Genomic DNA, 16,734 nt, shown 5'->3' with positions numbered 1-16,734 from the left:
ATCCCTCATATGTCACGGTAAAGCTGTGAGTTCAATCCAAAATGGTCGCTACATTTCTGAAAAGTACTTATGGGCCTAAAACGAACACCGTGTACAAAAGTTGCGCTCAATTCTTCGAAGGCCGACAATCCAAATATGCAAGTGCTCGTTCCTCGATAAAAAATGCCCAAAATCCCTCATATGTCACGGTAAAGCTGTGAGTTCAATCCAAAATGGTCGCTACATTTCTGAAAAGTACTTATGGGCCTAAAACGAACACCGTGTACAAAAGTTGCGCTCAATTCTTCGAGCGCCGACAATCCAAATATGCAAGTGCTCGTTCTTCAAAAAATAGACAACCGAAATCCCTCTTCTGTCACGGTGATGCCGTGAGTTTAATCCAAAGCGATTGCTACATTTACAAAAAGTATTTATGGGCCCAAAATGGATACCGTGTGCAAAAGTTGTGCTCAATTCTTCGAAATGTCGACAATCCAACCATGTGAGTGCTCATTCTTCGAAAAACAAATGGTCAAAATCCCTCTTACGTTATGACGATGCTGTGAGTTCAATCCAAATGGTTGCTACATTTCTGAAAAGTACTTATGGGCCCAAAACAAAAACTGTATGCAAAAGTTACGCTCAATTTTACGAATGTCGACAATCCAAATATGCAAGTGCTCGTTCTTCGAAAATAAATGCCTGAAATCCTGTATACGTCACGGTAAAGCTATGAGTTCAATCCAAAACTGTCGCTACATTTTCAAAAGGTACTTATGGGCCCAAAACGGACACCGTGTGCAAAAGTTACGCTCAATTCTTCGAACGCCTACAATCCAAATATGCAAATGCTCGTTCTTCAAAAAACAAACACCCAAAATCCCTCTTACCTCACGATGGTGCCATGAGTTCAATCCAAAACGATTGCTACATTTTTGAAATGTACTTATAGGCCCAGAACGGACACCGTGTACAAAAGTTGCGCCCAATTTTTCGAACTCCGACAATCCAACTTTGCAACTGCTCGTTCTTCGAAAAACAAATGGTCGAAATCCCTCTTACGTCACGATGATGTTGTGAGTTCAATCCAAAGTGATCGCTACATTTTCGAAAAGTATTTATGGACCCAAAACGAAAATCGTGTGCAAAAGTTACGCTCATTTCTTCAAACGTCGACAATCCAAATATGCAAGTGCTCGTTCTTCTAAAGAGAAACGGCTGAAATCCCTCTTACATCACGATGATGCCATGAGTTCAATTCAAATCGATCGCTACTTTTCTGAAAAGTACTTATGGGCCCAAAATGGAAACCGTGAGCAAAAGTTATGCTCAATTCTTCGAATGCCGACAACCCAAATATGCAAGTGCTCATTCTTTGAGAAAAATGCTTGAAATCCCTCATATCTCACGGCAAAACTATGAGTTCAATCCAAAACGGTCGCTACATTTCCGAAAAATACTTATGGGCCCAAAACAGAAATCGTGTGCAAAAGTTATGCTCAATTCTTCAAACGCCGACAATCCAAGTAAACAAGTGCTCGTTCTTCTAAAAAAATGGCCGAAATCCCTCTTACGTCACAACGATGCCATGAGTTTAATCTAAAACGGTTGCTAAATTTACGAAATGTACTTAAGGGCCCAAAATGGAAACCGTGTGCAAAAGTTACGCTCAATTCTTCGAACGTCGACAATCCTAATAAGCAAGTGCTCGTTCTTCTAAAAAAATGGCCGAAATCCCTCTTACGTCATGATGATGCCATGAGTTCAATCCAAAACGGTCGCTATATTCCGAAAAAGTACTTATGGGCCCAAAACGAAAACCTTGTGCAAAAGTTACTGTCAATTCTTCTAACGCCGCCAATGCAACTATGCAAGTGCTCGTTCTTCAAAAAAAATGCCTAAAATCCTTCATACGTCATGGCAAAGCTGTGAATTCAATCCAAAACGGTTGCTACATATCCGAAAAGTACTTATGGGCCCAGAACGGACACCGTGCGAAAAAGTTGAGCTCAATTCTTCGAACGCCGACAATCCAACTATGCAAGTGCTCGTTCTTCAAAAACAAATGGTCAAAATCTCTCTTACGTCATGACGATGCCGTGAGTTCATTCCAAAATGGTCGGTTCAATCCAAAACGATCGCTACATTTCTGAAAAGTACTTATGGGCCCAAAACGGACACCGTGTGCAAAAGTTACGCTCAATTCTTCGAACGTCGACAATCTAAATATGCGAATGCTCGTTTTTCAAAAAATAAATGGTTGAAATCCCTCTAACGTCACGATGGTGCCGTGAGTTCAATTCAAAACATTCGCTACATTTCTGAAAAGTATTTATGGGCCCAAAACGGGCACCGTGTGCAAAAGTTACACTTAATTCTTCGAACGCCGACAATCCAAATATGCAAGTGCTCGTTCTTCGAAAAACAAACACTTGAAATCCCTCGTACTTCGTGAAAAAGTGGTGAGTTCAATCCAAAATAGTCGCTGCATTTTTGAAAAGTACCTATGGGCCCAAAATGGACACAGTGTGCAAAAGTTACGCTCAATTCTTCGAAAGCCAACATCCAAATATGCAAGTGCTCGTTCTTCGAAAAAAATGCCCGAAATCCCTCATACATCATGGCAAAGCTGTGAGTTCAATCCAAAATTGTCGCTACATTTCCGAAAAGTACTTATGGGCCTAAAACGAACACTGTGTACAAAAGTTGCGCTCAATTCTTCGAACGCCGAAAATCCAAATATGCAAGTGCTCGTTCTTCAAAAAACAAACGTCTAAAATCCCTCTTACGTCACGATGATGCCGTGAGTCTAATCCAAAATGGTCGCTACACATACAAAAAGTATTTATGGTCCCGGACACCGTGTGCAAAAGTTGCGCTCAATTCTTCGAACGCTGACAATCCAATTATGCAAGTGCTCATTCTTTGAAAAAAATGGTCAAAATCCCTCTTACGCCACTACGATGCCGTGAGTTCAATCCAAAATGGTCACTACATTTTCAAAAAGTACTTATGGGCCCAAAAGAAAAACCGTGTGCAAAAGTTATGCTCAATTCTACGAACGCCGACAGTCCAAATATGCAAGTGCTCGTTCTTTGAAAATAAATGCTTGAAATCCCGTATAAATCATGGTAAAGCTATGAGTTCAATCCAAAACTGTCGCTACACTTCCAAAAGGTACTTATGGGCCCAAAACAAACACCATGTGCAAAAGTTACGCTCAATTCTTCGAAAGTCGACAATCCAAATATGCAAATGCTCGTTCTTCAAAAAACAAACACTCGAAATCCCTCTTATGTCTCGACGGTGCCGTAAGTTCAATCCAAAACGGTCGCTACATTTTCGAAAAGTACTTATGGGCCCAAAACGGACACCATGTATAAAAGTTGCGCTCGATTCTTCAAACACCGACAATCCAACTTTGCAAGTGCTCGTTCTTCGAAAAACAAATGGTCGAAATCCCTCTTACATCATGATGATGCTGTGAGTTCAATCCAAAATGGTCGCTATATTTTCAAAAAGTATTTATGGGCCCAAAACGAAAATCGTGTGCAAAAGTTATGCTCAATTCTTCGGAAGTCGACAATCCAATATGCAAGTGCTCGTTCTTCTAAAAACAAATAGCCAAAATCCCTCATACATTAGGAGGATGCCATGAGTTCAATCCAAATCGATCGCTACATTTTAGAAAAGTACTTACGGGTCCAAAATGGAAACCGTGTGCAAAAGTTATGCTCAATTCTTCGAACGTCGAAATTCCAAATATGCAAGTGCTCATTCGTCAAAAAAATGCCCGAAGTCACTCATACATCACGGCAAAGTTGTGAGTTCAAACCAAAATGGTCGCTACATTTTCGAAAAGTACTTATGGGCCTAAAACGAACACCGTGTGCAAAAGTTACGCTCAATTCTTCGAACGCCGACAATCCAAATATGCATGTGCTCGTTCTTTGAAAAAAATGCCCGAAATCCCTAATACGTCACGGTAAAGCTATGAGTTCAATCCAAAACTGTCGCTACATTTTCGAAAAGTACTTATGGGACCAAAGCAGACACCGTGTGCAAAAGTTAAGATCAATTCTTCGGGCGCCGACAATCCAAATATGCAAGTGCTCATTTTTCGAAAAAAATTCCCGAAATCCCTCACACGTCATGGCAAAGCTGTGAGTTTAATTTAAAACGGTCGCTACATTTTTGTAAAGTACTTATGGGCCCAAAACGGACACCGTGTGCAAAGGTTACGTTAAATTCTTTGAACACCGACAATCTAAATATGCAAGTGCTCGTTATTCAAAAAAAACGGTCGAAATCCCTCTTACATCACGGCAATGCCGTGAGTTCAATCCAAAATAGTCCTTCATTTTCGAAAAGTACTTATGGGCCCAAAACGAACACCGTGTGCAAAAGTTACACTCAATCTTTCGAACGCCGACAATCCAAATATGCAAGTGCTCGTTCTTCGAAAACAAACACCCGAAATCCCTTATATGTCACAGCAAAGTAATGAGTTCAATCCAAAAGGGTCACTACATTTTCGAAAAAGTACTTATGGGCCCAAAACGGACACCGTGTGCAAAAGTTACGCTCAATTCTTCGAACGCCGACAATCGAAATATGCAAGTGCTCATTCTTTGAAAAAAAAAACGGTTGAAATCCCTCTTACGTCACGACAATGCCTTGAGTTCAATCCAAAATGGTCGCTACATTTCCGAAAAGTACTTAGGGCCCAAAATGGAAACCGTGTGCAAAAGTTACGCTCAATTCTTCGAACGTCGACAATCCAAATATGCGAGTGCTTGTTCTTCAAAAAACAAGCAGCCAAAATCCCTCTTACGTCACGATGATGCCGTCAGTTCAATTCAAAACGGTTGCTACATTTCCGAAAAGTACTTATGGGCCAAAAACGGAAATCGTGTGTAAAAGTTACGCTCCATTCTTCGAGCGCCGACAATCCAAATATTGAAGTGCTCGCTCTTTGGAAAAAAATGCCCAAAATCTCTCATACGTCACGGCAAAGTTGTGAGTTCAATCCAAAATGGTCGTTACATTTCCGAAAAGTATTTATGGGCCCAAAATGGACACCGTGTACAAAAGTTACGCTCAATTCTTCGAACGCCGGCAATCCAAATAAGCAAGTGCTCGTTCTTCTAAAAGCAAATGGCCGAAACCCCTCTTAAGTCATGACGATGCCATGAGTTCAATCCAAAACGGTCGCTACATTTTCGAAAAGTACTTATGGGCCCAAAACGAAAATCGAGTGCAAAAGTTACGCTCAATTCTTCGAACACCGACAATCCAATTATGCAAGTGCTCGTTCTTCAAAAGAAAAATGGCTGAAATCCTTCTTACATCACAATGATGCCGTGAGTTCAATCCAAAACGGTCGCTATATTTTCAAAAAGTACTTATGAGCCCAAAACGGAAACCTTGTGCCAAAGTTACGCTCAATTCTTCAAACGGTGACAATCCAAATTTGCAAGTGCTCGTTTTTCCAAAAAAATGCTCGAAATCCCTCATACGTCACGGTAAAGCTGTGAGTTCAATCCAAAATAGTCGCGACATTTTCAAAAAGTACTTATGGGCCCAAAACGGACACCGTGTGCAAAAGTTATGCTCAATTCTTTGAACGCCGACAATCCAAATATGCAAATGCTCATTCTTCAAAAAACAAATGGCTGAAATCCCTCTTACGTCATGACGATGCCATGAGTTCAATCCAAAATGGTCGCTACATATCCGAAAAGTACTTATGGGCCCAAAACGAAAACCGTTTGTAAAAGTTACGTTCAGTTCTTCGAACGCCAACAATCCAAATATGCAAGTGCTCGTTCTTCAAAAAAAGTGCTTAAAATTCCTTATACATCATAGAAAAGCTATGAATTCAATCCAAAACGGTCGCTACATATCCAAAAAGTACTTATGGGCCCCGAACGGACACCGTGTGCAAAAGTTACGCTCAATTCTTCGAATGCCGACAATCCAAATATGCAAGTGCTCGTTCTTCAAAAAATAAATAGTTGATATCCCTCTTACGTCATGATGATGCATGAATTCAATCCAAAATGGTCGTTATATTTCCAAAAAGTACTTATGGGCCCAAAACGAAAATCGTGTGCAATAGTTACGCTCAATTCTTCGAACGCCGACAATCCAAATATGCAAGTGCTCGTTCTTCGAAAGAAAAATTGCTGAAATCCCTCTTACGTCATGACGATACCATGAGTTCAATCCAAAACGATCGCTACATTTTCGAAAAGTACTTATGGGCCCAAAACGAAAACCGTGTGCAAAAGTTACACCCAGTTCTTCGAACACCGACAATCCAAATATGCAAGTGCTCGTTCTTAAAAAAATTCCCGAAATCCCTCATACGTTGCGGTAAAGCTCTAAGTTCAATCCAAAACTGTCGCTACAATTCTGAAAAGTACTTATGGGCCCAAAACGGACACTGTATGCAAAAGTTACCCTTAATTCTTCGAGCGTCGACAATCCAAATATGTAAATGCTCATTCTTTGAAAAACAAATGGTCAAAATCCCTCTTACGTCATGACAATGCCATGGGTTTAATCCAAAATTGTCTCTACATTTTTGAAAACTGTTTGTGGGCCCAAAATGGAAACCGAGTGCGAAAGTTACACTCAATTCTTCGAATGCCGACAATCCAAATATGCAAGTGCTTGTTCTTCTAAAAAATAGGCTAAAATCCCTCTTACGTCACGACGAAGCCGTGAGTTCAATCCAGAACGGTCGCTACATTTTCGAAAAGTACTTATGGGCCCAAAACGAACACCGTGTGCAAAAGTTAAACTTTATTCTTCGAACGTCGACAATCCAATTATGCAAGTGCTCGTTCTTCAAAAGAAAAATGCTTGAAATCCCTCATACATCACGACAAAGTGGTGAGTTCAATCCAAAACGGTCACGACATTTCTAAAAAGTACTTATGGGCCCAAAACGAACAATGTATGCAAACGTTATGCACAATTCTTTGAATGCCAACAATCCAAATATGTAAGTGCTCATTTATCGAAAAACAAACAATTGAAATCCCTCTTACGTTATGATGATGCATGTATTCAATCCAAAATGGTCGCTACGTTTCGAAAAGGTACTTATGTGCCCAAAACGAAAACCTTGTGCAAAAGTTACGCTCAATTCTTCGAACGCCGACAATCCAAATGTATAAGTGCTCGTTCTTCGAAAAAAATACCAAAACTACCTCATACGTTACGGTAAAGCTGTGAGTTCAATCCAAAACTGTCGCTACATTTCCGAAAAGTACTTATGGGCCCAAAACAAAAACCCTGTGCAAAAGTTGAGCTCAATTCTTCGAACGCCGACAATCCAAATATAAAAGTGCACGTTCTTCGAAAAAAATGCTCGAAATCCCTCATACGTCACGACAAAGTTGTGATTTCAATCCAAAACGGTCGCTACATTTTTGAAAAGTATTTATGGGCCCAGAACGGACACTGTGTGCAAAAGTTGCGCTCAATTCTTCGAACGTCGACAATCCAGCTATGCAAGTGCTCGTTCTTCAAAAACAAATAGTCAAAATCCCTCTTATGTCACGATGATGCGGTGAGTTTAATCCAAAATGTACGTGCTCATTCTTCGAAAAAATGCCCGAAATCCCTCATACGTCACGGTAAAGCTATGAGTTCAATCCAAAACTGTTGCTACATTTTCGAAAGGTACTTATGGGCCCAAAACGGACACCGTGTGTAAAAGTTACGCTCAATTCTAATGCCGAAAATCCAAATATGCAAATGCTTGTTCTTCAAAAAACAAACACCTGAAATCCCTCTTGTATCACGACATAGCCGTGGGTTCAATACAAAATTGTCGCTACATTTTCGAAAAGTACTTATGGCCCCAGAACGGACACTGTGTGCAAAGGTTGCGCTCAATTCTTCGAACGCTGACAATCCAACTACGTAAGTTCTCGTTCTTCAAAAAACTAACGGTCAAAATCCATCTTACGTCATGACGATACCGTGAGTTCAATCCAAAACAGTCGCTACATTTTCGAATAGTACTTATGGGCCAAAAATGGAAACCGTGTGCAAAAGTTACGCTCAATTCTTCGAACACCGACAATCCAAATATGCAAGTGGCCGTTCTCTGAGAAAAACACCCGAAATCCCTCATACGTCATGGCAAAGCTGTGAATTCAATCCAAAACGATCGCTACATTTTCGAAAGGTACTTATGGGCCCAAAAGGACACCGTGCGCAAAAGTTACGCTCAATTCTTCGAACGTCGACAATCCAAATATACAAGTGCTCATTCTTCGAAAAAAATGCTCGAAATCCCTCATACGTGACAAAGCTGTGAGTTCAATCCAAAACGTTCGCTACATTTTTGAAAAGTACTTACGGACCCAGAACGGACACTGTGTGTAAAAATTGCGCTCAATTCTTCGAACTTTGATAACCTAACTATGCAAGTGCTCGTTCTTCAAAAAAAGGGTCGAAATCCCTCTTACGTCACAAGATGCTGTGAGTTCAATCCAAAACGTTCGCTACATTTTCGAAAAGTATTTATGGGCCCAAAACGGAAACCAAGTGCAAAAGTTACGCTCAATTCTTCAAATGTCGACAATCCAAATATGCAAGTGCTCATTGTTCAAAAAACAAATGGCCAAAATCCCTCTTACATCACGATGATGCCATGAGTTCAATCCAAAAGGGTCGCTACATTTCCGAAAAGTACTTATGGGCCCAAAATGACAACCGTGTGCAAAAGTTACGCTCAATTCTTCAAACGCCGTCAATCTAAATATACAAGTTCTCGTTCTTTAAAAGGAAAACACCCAAAATCCCTCATATGTCACGACAAAGTGGTGAGTTCAATCCAAAATGGTCGCTACATTTTTGAAAAGTACTTATAGTCCCAGAACGGACACCATCTGTAAAAGTTGTGTTCAATTCTTCAAACGCCGACAATCCAAATATACAAGTTCCCGTTCTTCGAAAAACAAATGGTTGAAATCCCTCTTACATCAGGACGATGCTGTGAATTCAATCCAAAACGGTCGCTACTTTTTCGAAAAGTACTTATGGGTCCAAAACGAACACGGTGTGCAAAAGTTACGCTCTATTCTTCAAACGCTGACAATCCAAATATGCAAGTGCTTGTTCTTCAAATAAAAATGCCCAAAATCTCTCATACGTTATGGTAAAGCTGTGAGTTCAATACAAAATTGTCGCTACATTTTCGAAAAGTACTTATGGGCCCAAAACGGACGCCGTGTACAAAAGTTACGCTCAATTCTTCGAACACCGACAATCCAAATATGCAAGTGCTCGTTGTTCAAAAAACAAATGGCTGAAATCTCTCTTACATCATGATGATGGATGAGTTCAATCCAAAACGATCGCTACATTTTCGAAAAGTACTTATGGGCCCAAAATGGAAATCGTATGCAAAAGTTACGCTCAATTCTTTCAACACCAACAATCCAAATATGCAAGTGCTCATTCTTCAAAAAAATGTCCAAAATCCCTCATACGTCATGGTAAAGCTATGAGTTCAATCCAAACTGTTGCTACATTTTCGAATGGTATTTATGGGCCCAAAACGGACACCGTGTGCAAAAGTTACGCTCAATTCTAACATCGAAAATCCAAATATGCAAATGTTCATTTTTCAAAAACAAAGACCTGAAATTCCTCTTACGTCACGATGGAGCCGTGAGTTCAATCCAAAACTGTCGCTAAATTTTCAAAAAGTACTTATGGGCCCAGAACGGACACCGTGTGCAAAAGTTGCGCTCAATTCTTTGAACGCCGACAATCCAACTATGCAAGTCCTCATTCTTCAAAAAACAAATGGTCGAAATCCATCTTACTTCACGATGATGCCATGAGTTCAATCCAAAACAGTCGCTACATTTTTGAAAAGTACTTACGGACCAAAAACGAAAACCGTGTGCAAAGGTTACGCTCAATTCTTTGAACGCCGACAATCCAAACATGCCAGTGCTCATTCTTCTAAAAACAAATGGCTGAAATCCATCTTATGTCATGATGATGTCGTGAGTTCAATCCAACACGGTTGCTACTTTTTCGAAAAGTACTTATGGGCCCAAAACGGAGACCGTGTGCAAAAGTTACTCTTAATTCTTCAAAAGTCGACAATCCAAATATGCAAGTGCCCGTTCTCCAAGAAAAATGCCTGAAATCCCTCATACATCACGGCAAAGTTGTGAATTTGATCCAAAATGGTCGCTACATTTCCAAAAGGTACTTATGGGCCCAAAACGGACACCGTGTGCAAAAGTTGCGCTCAATTCTAACGTCGAAAATCCAAATATGCAAATGCTCGTTCTTTGAAAAATAAACGATTGAAATCCCTCTTACATCACGACGATGCCATGAGTTCAATCCAAAACGTTCGCTACATTTTCGAAAAGTACATATAGGCCCAAAACAGAAACCCTGTGCAGAAGTTAAGCTCAATTCTTCGAACGTCGACAATCCAATTATGCAAGTGCTCATTGTTCAAAAAACAAATGGCCCAAATCCCTCTTACATCATGACGATGCCATGAGTTAAATAAAAAATGGTCGCTACATTTTTGAAAAGTACTTATGGGCCCAAAACGAAAATCGTGTGTAAAAGTACGCTCAATTCTTCGAACGTCGACAATCCAAAAATTCAAGTGCTCGTTCTTCAAAAAAAGGCCCAAAATCCCTCATACATCACAGTAAAGCTATGTGTTCAATCCAAAACTATCGCTACATTTTCGAAAGGTACTTATGGGCCCAAAATGGACACCGTGTGCAAAAGTTACGCTCAATTCTAAAGCCGAAAATCCAAATATACAAATGCTCGTTCTTCAAAAACAAAACACCTGAAATATCTCTTACGCCATGACGGTGCCGTGAGTTCAATCCAAAACGGTCGCTACATTTTCGAAAAGTACTTATGGGCCCAGAATGGACACCGTGTGTAAAAGTTACGCTCAATTCTTTGAACGTCGACAATCCAACTATGCAAGTGCTCGTTCTTCAAAAAACAATCGGTCAAAATCCATCTTACATTACAATGATGCCGTGAGTTCAATACAAAACGGTCGCTACATTTTCGAAAAGTACTTACAAGCAAAAAATGGAAACCGTGTGCAAAACTTACACTCAATTCTTCGAACGCCGACAATCCAAATAAACAAGTGCTCGTTCTTCTGAAAACAAACGGCTAAAATCCCTCTTACGTCATGACGATGCCGTGAGTTCAATCCAACACGGTCGCTACATTTTCGAAAAGTACTTATGGGATTAAAACGGAGGCCGTGTGCAAAAGTTACGCTCAATTCTTCGAATGCCGACAATCCAAATATCCAAGTTCCCATTCTCTAAAAAAAATGCCCGAAATCCCTCATACGTCATGGCAAAGATGTGAATTCAATCCAAAATGGTCGCTACATTTCCGATAGGTACTTATGGGCTCAAAACGGACACCGTGTGTAAAAGTTACACTCAATTCTAATGTCGAAAATCAAAATATTCAAATGCTCGTTCTTCAAAAAACAAATACCTAAAATCTCTCTTTGGTCATGACGGTGCCGTGAGTTCAATCTAAAATGGTCGCTACATTTTTGAAAAGTACTTATGGGCCCAGAACGGACACCGTGTGCAAAAATTGCACTCAATTCTTCGAACGCCGACAATCCAACAATGCGAGTGCTCGTTCTTTGGAAAATAAATGGTCGAAATACCTCTTACGTCATGACGATGCCATGAGTTCAATCCAAAATGATCGCTACATTTTTGAAAAGTATCTATGGGTCAAAAACGGAAAGCGTGTGCAAAAGTTATGCTCAATTCTTTGAACGTCGACAATCTAAATATGCAAGTGCTCGTTCTTCTAAAAACAAATGGCTGAAATCCCTCTTACATCACAACGATTCCATGAGTTCAATCAAAAATGGTTGCTACATTTTCGAAAAGTACTTATGGGCCCAAAACAAACACCGTGTACAAAGGTTACGCTCAATTTTTTGAACGTCGACAATCCAACTATGCAAGTGCTCGTTCTTCGAAAAAAATCCAAAATCCCTCATATGTCATGGAAAAGCGATGAGTTCAATTGAAAATGGTCACTACATTTTCGAAAAGTACTCATGGGCCAAAAACAGACACCGTGTGCAAAAGTTACGCTCAATTCTTCGAACGTTGACAATCCAAATATGCAAGTGCTCGTTGTTCGAAAAACAAATGGTTGAAATCCCTCTTGCTTCACGATGATGCCGTGAGTTCAATCCAAAATAGCCACTACATTTCCGAAAAGTACTTATTGGCCCAAAATAGAAACCGTGTGCAAAAGTTACGCTCAATTCTTTGAACGCCGACAATCCAAATATACAAGTGCTCGTTCCTTGATAAAAAGCCCAAAATCCCTCATACGTCATGGTAAAGCTGTGAGCTCAATCCAAAACTATCGATACAATTTCGAAAGGTATTTATGGGCCCAAAACGGACACCGTGTGCAAAAGTTACGTTCAATTCTTCGAACGTCGAAAATCTAATTATGTAAATGCTCGTTCTTCAAAAAGTAAACACCCAAAAATCCCTCTTATGTCACGATGGTGCCATTAGTTCAATCCAAAACGGTCGCTACATTTTCAAAAAGTACTTATGGGCCCAAAACGGACACCGTGTGCAAAAGTTACGCTCCATTTTTCGAACGCCGACAATCCAACTATGCAAGTGCCTGTTCTTCAAAAAATAAACTGTCAAAATCCCTCTTACGTCACGATGATGCCGTGAGTTCAATCAAAAACGATCGCTGCATTTTCAAAAAGTACTTATGGACCAAAAACAGAAATCGTGTGCAAATGTTACGCTCAATTATTCGAACGCTGATAATCCAAATATGCAAGTGCTCGTTCTTCTAAAAACAAATGGCTGAAATCCCTCTTACGTCATGATGGTGCCATGAGTTCAATCCAAAATGGTCGTTACATTTCTGAAAAGTACTTATGGGCCAAAACAGACACCGTGTACAAAAGTTGTGCTTCATTTTTCGAACGCCGACAATCTAACTATGCAAGTGCTCATTCTTTAAAAACCAAATGGTCAAAATCCCTCTTACGTCATGACGATGCTGTGAGTTCAATCAAAAAGGGTCGCTACATTTTCAAAAAGTACTTACAGGCAAAAAATAGAAACCGTGTGCAAATATTATGCTCAATTCTTCGAACGTCGACAATCAAAATATGCAAGTGCTCGTTCTTCTAAAAACAAATGGTTGAAATCCCTCTTACGTCATGGCGGTGCCGTGAGTTCAATCCAAAACGGTCGTTATATTTCCGAAAAGTACTTTGGGCCCAAAACGGAGACTGTGTACAAAAGTTATGCTCAATTCTTCGAATGTCGACAATCCAAATATGCAAATGCTCGTTCTTTGAAAAAAAATCCCAAAATCCCTCATACCTCATGGCAAAGCTATGAATTCAATCCAAAACGGTCGCTACATATCTGAAAAGTACTTATAAGCCCAGAACGGACACCGTGTGCAAAAGTTGCGCTCAATTCTTCAAACGCCAACAATCCAACTATGCAAGTGTTCGTTCTTCAAAAACAAATGGTTAAAATCCCTCTTATGTCACGACGATGCCTTGAGTTCAATCCAAAATGGTCACTACATTTACGAAGAGTACTTATGGGCCCAAAATGGAAACCGTGTGCAAAAGTTACACTCAATTCTTCGAACGCCGACAATCCAAATATGCAAGTGCTCAATCTTCAAAAAACAAAATGGCTAAAATCCCTCTTACATCATAACTATGACGTGAGTTCAATCCAAAACGGTTGCAACATTTCCAAAAAGTACTTATGGGCCCAAAATGGAAGCCGTGTGTAAAAGTTACGCTGAATTCTATGAACGTCGAGAATCCAAATTTCCAAGTGCTCGTTCTTCGAAAAAATGTCCAAAATCCCTTAAACATCACTGTAAAGCTGTGAATTCAATCCAAAACTGTTGCTACATTTTCAAAAAGTACTTATGGGCCCAAAACAGACACCGTGTGCAAAAGTTACGCTCGATTCTTCGAACGTCGACAATCCAAATTTGCAACTGCTCATTATTTAAAAAACAGACATCCAAAATCCCAGTTACATCACAATGGTGCCGTGAGTTCAATCAAAAATGGTCGCTACATTTCTGAAAAGTACTTATGGGCCCAAAACGGACACCGTGTGCGAAAGTTATGCTCAATTCTTCAAATGCCGACAATCCAATTATACAAGTGCTCGTTCTTCGAAAAACAAACGGTAGAAATCCCCCTTACATCATGACGATGCCGTGAGTTCAATCCAAAATGGTCACTACATTTTTGAAAAGTACTTATGAGCCCAAAATGAACACCGTGTGCAAAAGTTACGCTCTATTCTTCGAACGCCGACAATCCAAATATGCAAGTGCTCGTTCTTGGAATAAAAATGCTCGAAATCTCTCATACTTAAAGCTGTGAGTTCAATACAAAACTGTCGCTACATTTCTGAAAAGTACTTATGGGCCAAAACAGACACCGTGTGCAAAAGTTATGCTCAATTCTTCGAACGTTGACAATCCAAATATGCAAGTGCTCATTGTTCAGAAAACAAACGGCCAAAATCTCTCTTATATCACGACGATGCCATGATTTCAATCCAAAACGGTTGCTACATTTTCGTAAAGTACTTATGGGCCCAAAACAGAAACCGTGTGCAAAAGTTACGCTCAATTCTTCGAACGCCGACAATCCAAATATGCAAGTGCTCATTCTTCGAAAGAAAAATGCTCGAAATCCCTCATACATCATGGCAAAGTGGTGAGTTCAATCCAAAATAGTCGCTACATTTTTGAAAAGTGCTTAAGGGCCCAGAATGGACATCGTGTGCAAAAGTTACGCTCAATTCTTCGAATGCTGACAATCCAAATATGCAAGTACTCGTTCGTCGAAAAACAAATGATTGAAATCCCTCTTACATCACAAAGATGCCATGAGTTCAATCCAAAATAGTTGCTACATCTTCGAAAGTACTTATGGGCCTAAAATGAACACCGTGTGCAAAAGCTAAGCTCAATTCTTCGAACAGCGACAATCCAAATATGCAAGTTCTCGTTCTTCAAATAAAAATGCCCAAAATCCCTCATACGTCATGAGAAAGCTGTGAGTTCAATCCAAAACTATCGCTACATTTTCGAAAAGTACTTATGGGCCCAAAACGGACACCGTGTGCAAAAGTCATGCTCAATTCTTCGAACGTCGATAATCTAACTATGCGAGTGCTCGTTCTTCGAAAAACAAATGGTTGAAATCCCTCTTACATCACGAAGATGCCGTGAGTTCAATCCAAAACGTTCGCTACATTTTCGAAAAGTATTTATGGGCCCAAAACGGAAGCCAAGTGCAAAAGTTATGCTCAATTCTTCGAACGTCGACAATCCAATTATGCAAGCGCTCGTTGTTCAAAAAACAAATGGCCGAAATCCCTCTTACATCATGATGATGCCATGAGTTCAATCCAAAATGGTCGCTACATTTCCGCAAAGTATTTATGGGCCCAAAACTACAACCGTGTGTAAAAGTTATGCTCAATTCTTCAAACGCCGACAATCCAAATATGTCAGTGCTTGTTCTTTGAAAGAAAAGCACCCAAAATTCCTCATATGTCATGGAAAAGTGGTGAGTTCAATCTAAAATGGTAGCTACATTTTCGAAAAGTACTTATGGGCCCAGAACGGACACCGTCCGTAAAAGTTGCGTTCAATTCTTCGAACGTCGACAATCCAATTATGCAAGTGCTCGTTCTTCGAAAAACAAATAGTTGAAATCCCTCTTACGTCATGACGATGCCGTGAGTTCAATACAAAACGGTCACTACATTTTCGAAAAGTACTTATGGGCCCAAAACGAATACCGTGTGCAAAAGTTACGCTAAATTCTAACGTCGAAAATCCAAATATGCAAATGCTCGTTCTTTGAAAAATAAACAGTCAAAATCCCTCTTACATCATGACGATGCCGTGAGTTCAATCCAAAACGTTCGCTACATTTTCGAAAAGTACTTATGGGCCCAAAACGAAAATCGTGTGCAAAAGTTACGCTCAGTTCTTCGAACGTCGACAATCCAAATATGTAAGTGCTCATTGTTCAAAAAACAAATGGCCCAAATCCCTCTTACATCACGATGATGCCATGAGCTCAATACAAAATGATTGCTACATTTCTAAAAAGTACTTATGGGCCCAAAACGAAAATCGTGTGTAAAAGTTACGTTCAATTCTTCGAACGCTGACAATCCAAATATGCAAGTGCTTGTTCTTCGAAAAAATGCCCGAAATCCCTCATACATCACGGTAAAGCTGTGAGTTCAATCCAAAACTATCGCTACATTTCTAAAAGGTACTTATGGGCCCAAAACGGATGTGTACAAAAGTTACTATCAATTCTAACGCCGAAAATCCAAATATGCAAATGCTCATTATTCAAAAAACAAAAACCTAAAATCCCTCTTACCTCACAACGGTACCATGAGTTCAGTCCAAAATGGCGCTACATTTTCGAAAAGTACTTATGGGCCCAGATTGGACACCGTGTGCAAAAGTTACCCTCAATTCTTTGAACGCTGACAATCAAACTATACATGTGCTCGTTCTTCGAAAAACAAACGGTCGAAATCCATCTTGAGTTACGATGATGCCGTGAGTTCAATCCAAAACGGTCGCTACATTTTCGAAAAGTACTTACGGGTAAAAAATGAA

The sequence above is a fragment of the Olea europaea genome, chromosome 1 (assembly GCF_002742605.1).
Source record: "Olea europaea var. sylvestris chromosome 1, O_europaea_v1, whole genome shotgun sequence".
Lineage (NCBI taxonomy): Eukaryota > Viridiplantae > Streptophyta > Magnoliopsida > Lamiales > Oleaceae > Olea > Olea europaea.
This window is presented reverse-complemented; position numbering follows the sequence as displayed.